The 3968-nt window shown below is 31.9% G+C and overlaps 1 long non-coding RNA gene across 2 annotated transcripts in view; it reads right to left on the reverse strand.

Annotated features, from left to right (window-relative positions):
- LOC117108692 overlaps positions 1–3968 on the reverse strand; it is a 21243-nt gene that overhangs the window by 15207 nt on the left and 2068 nt on the right. Inside the window, exon 1 of one of the 2 annotated variants that reach the window (XR_004445398.1) lies at positions 3283–3379. The exons of the other annotated variant lie outside the window; for it this stretch is intronic. This is a non-coding gene — a long non-coding RNA (uncharacterized LOC117108692). Of the gene's footprint in view, positions 1–3282; positions 3380–3968 lie in introns of those variants that run through there. 2 annotated transcript variants of the gene reach the window in all.

The raw sequence follows: 3968 nt of genomic DNA on the forward strand, positions 1-3968 counted from the left end.
GGTTTTGTCCCTTTCTTATGATACTCTGGCGTTGAAACTGTAAGATAAAATACAACAAATATTTAAAGACAGAAAAAAAATGAATAAAAATAGGTGCCAGATGGAGGGAGCTGAAGCCATTGTCGGCCTGACCAAGCCTCCCTGTTGGATACACTTGTTGAACACAAATTGTTTGAGTAAATTTGTAAACAATTCCAAAACTATAAAAGTTCTAAAAATGTTCTTGGCCTAACCTCCAGACCCTGCTGGAAATTGTCTGACAACATCGGAACACTCAGCACCCCACAAAGAGGTCAAAGTACATTTAGCACCTCAAGAAATTGTTTGTGTTGAAAACAGCTCTTTGATCTGCTTCCACTGGCAAACCATCCTATATAATATCTGTCTCTTATACACATCTAGATGTGTATAAGAGACAGATATAAAACAATAAATTCCAAAATATTGAATATTGTACTGTATCCTATAGTATTTCTATTCCATTGTTCGTATATAGGTCAACGCTAATTACAATGTTCGTTGATTGTCAATAACCATCAATGTGCCCTTGAAATCTTTGGTGCTGTGTATGACCCAATTATCTGTCTGCTGCAGTCGACTTAGTTGAAGTATAAAAGACGCAGCAGTTCGGTCTACCCGTTCTATCTATACACTTTTGAAATAAGAACTAGTACAATTTTGTCCAGGTTCAGTGTTTTTATTTTTTGGCCGATTTCAGGCTCAAACTGTTCTTATTTTGCTCTTATTTTTACACACTTTTCAAACATGGAAAATTATTATTTTACAATCAGTGTATTACTTTGCTGTATTATAGAGGGTATTACATAGTCACACCTACTGCAAATTACAATTTATATTTGCCTACAGAAACTAAAATGTAGGCCTAAAAGTTTCATGGCTAGAATAACACCAAAGAAATGTAAGTTATATATTAAATATTACCGTATATATATAATTTAATATATATCATATATATGCCTACTTTATTATAGAATATGTTATTCTCAAATTCGCAAATAAGAACAAAGACCAAATAATATACAGTAAATCAAATACAGAATATAGACCTATACAATTGAGTTAAATCAAATAAATTTCAATTAGATTCATACAATTTCTTTCTGAAAATATTTTACTAATAGGTATGTTTATACTTATTAATTCCTCTGTGATATAGGCCTATATATATATATATATATATATATATGTATATATATTTCACACATCAAGTCATTTGTCAATTATTAGTATAACTTAAACTACATTTATATAACCTATATATAGCCTATATGTATCTTTTGGAATACCTTTTCAAATTTTTAACCATTATATTTTTAACAAGTCTTGATTTTAAAAATATTTTATCCTTTTATTGTAGTCTCTGTTAACGTTTATCCAGTTTTTACCTTATCCAGCAACCGGTTTTGTTTTATACCATTTTGTGTTGTATGGAACACAATAAAAATTTGAACTTGAACTTCAACGTACGTCATTAAGAGCATCTTGAGTATATCGCAGATTATAAACGAATAACTTTCTTCATTGCCTGATAAATAGATCAGTCTTTGTGGTTTGAGAAAGAAATAGATATATTTGACATGTGACATAATCTATTAGCGTTGTAATATCTAAAACAATACACCCAAAACAAATGAATCCGCCACTATCCATATTCTTATTCCATTATGTCCGGTTCTGGATTAGTAGAAGTTGAAAATTTCATGTAATTATCCAGTTTGGTTCTCTCATTAGCGAGTTAAAATTTATTAAGCAATCTATCATGATCAGAAGCGAATCTTATGATGGTTTTTTTTCCGGTTGTTATATTTATTTTGCGTTTCTTTGGATTATGTTGTACCGGGTCATTACGTACATAATGATTTTGCCATCGATCGTTGAAGCGACGGTGCGCAGCGCCACCTATTAGTGTACGTAAGCGTCACTCTAAGTGACGCTTACGTGGTGCTGTATGTACATCAAAATCTAGTTGTTGAAAAAAGTAACCTTTTTAAATTGTTAACAATTTTATTGTTAACATAAACTTAAAAAGTATAGTCAAGACGATCAGAAGTTACAGCTAAAATATACTGCTTACTTTGTTACATTTAAGTTATTTATTACATTTCAGTTGAAAATTCAATTAAGAAGTTATCAAATGCATAAATAATACTTGACATGCATAAATATGGTCATAATGACATCACATCATGACCATATATAGGCACATCATGACTATATATGGGCATACAACAGCTTTTTGTCAAATTAAATGTAACAGTCTGGGCAAAGCTTAAGCGTTGGTATGTTTAATTGAATGCTTGAAGAAGACTTTCCTAAAGTTATAACACAGACAGAATAGACAAATCGTATGAGTGCGTTTTATATCTGTTTGTGTTTTCCAGGTATTAGCAAGATATAATTGCATAAATATAAGCTAACCAAGTCGTGTTTACGTCGTAAGAGAGTAACTAAACGGTAAAATAGATACAAATGGTGGCTACATATTTCAACGGATCATGCACGTGTAAACAAAGGCCCCTTCAGCAAATTTTACACTTTATACTAATGATAATAATAATGATAATAATAATAATAATAATAATAATTATTATTATTATTATTATAATAATACTAATAGGCCTATACAGGTTTTTGATATAACGCCCTATAATCATTTCTCAGAGCTCCATTACAAACAAAATGTAACAAATAGGCCTAATAAAAGACAAAGTGAAATGATGCTTTTTTTATGCGGTCCTTAAACATAGTCCAGGACATTGCTGGCCTTCTAAATAAATATCGGGAGTTGGTTCATAATAATGCTGCACTGGCAGAAGATCGAAAGCCATTATAGCCATCACAACCAGAACCATACTTTGTTCTGGATGTTACAGGTGTAAGAAGCATGCGAGAATAGGATCTAAGTGAACGACCAGGTTTACAAGAAACAACAAGTTATGTATGCCATAGAGTACTGTATGATAAAAAAAAAAGCTATACCTGCCCACACTGTGCACCTTACGCATTTATATCTAGGGATACTACGTTGATGACTTTATAATAGCATAAAGTGTTTGCCAGAGAGAGCAAGGTTGCCATTAAATAATTATCAGCATGATGAATGATTATTTTTCGAGGATTGACAAATGAAAATAGTATTAATCATGAATATAATCACACAGAGATAAAATAAATACATATATCATTGCTTCAAATTGGTTCGCTTTGCAATTTCATCTCAGCATTGCTTAGCGACCTAAAAAAGAACAATCGTTCACTCACTGTTGACTAGTTGGACAGCTTTCATACAAATAATAGACTGATAATTAACTCATCCTCAACTTATGTGATTAACCTGCGCTGACTATGTTAATTCGTGTACTCAAGAAAAGGCATTTAACCTAGCTAATGCATACTCTATTCACAATTGATTGTTGAATATTCATCTAATAGTTTGCACGTCCAAACGCGTAATTACTGGCAAACACATGATTATGGAATTTCGACAATTGTCTTTAACCTCAATGCTTTCTGTAAACATCGCTTTAAACTTAATAATCTTTAATCATAGAGAAAGTTCAATGTAAACCAAACACATCTAAGTTAGAATCATTCATAGAAAGTAATTTTGTCACGTTGATGAAATACACCAGTATGTGTCATTATTTTCGCTGCTAAACCAACTGTAGAGATAAAAATCTCTTTTATAGACACAGAAACTATACATTTATTTACCTATTGATGAAGAACATAATGTGCCGTGTCTGAAGTGTCCACCTAATAACTCTGCTACATCATGTCCAATCTAACTGGGTTTTCTAGCTGTGCATACACTCGCATAATAGTTAGGCGGGAAAAAGGACAACGTATCCGTACCGGTACATGTCTGCCGCGCGTTCCCAGGCCCCGCCAAATTTTCCAATTTCAAATAATTTGGACAAATATGAATAAATATATACTTTATATAT

This window comes from Anneissia japonica, unplaced genomic scaffold (assembly GCF_011630105.1).
Source record: "Anneissia japonica isolate Jap-2015-1 unplaced genomic scaffold, ASM1163010v1 scaffold1587_len1432017_cov164, whole genome shotgun sequence".
NCBI classification, from domain to species: Eukaryota; Metazoa; Echinodermata; class Crinoidea; order Comatulida; family Comatulidae; genus Anneissia; species Anneissia japonica.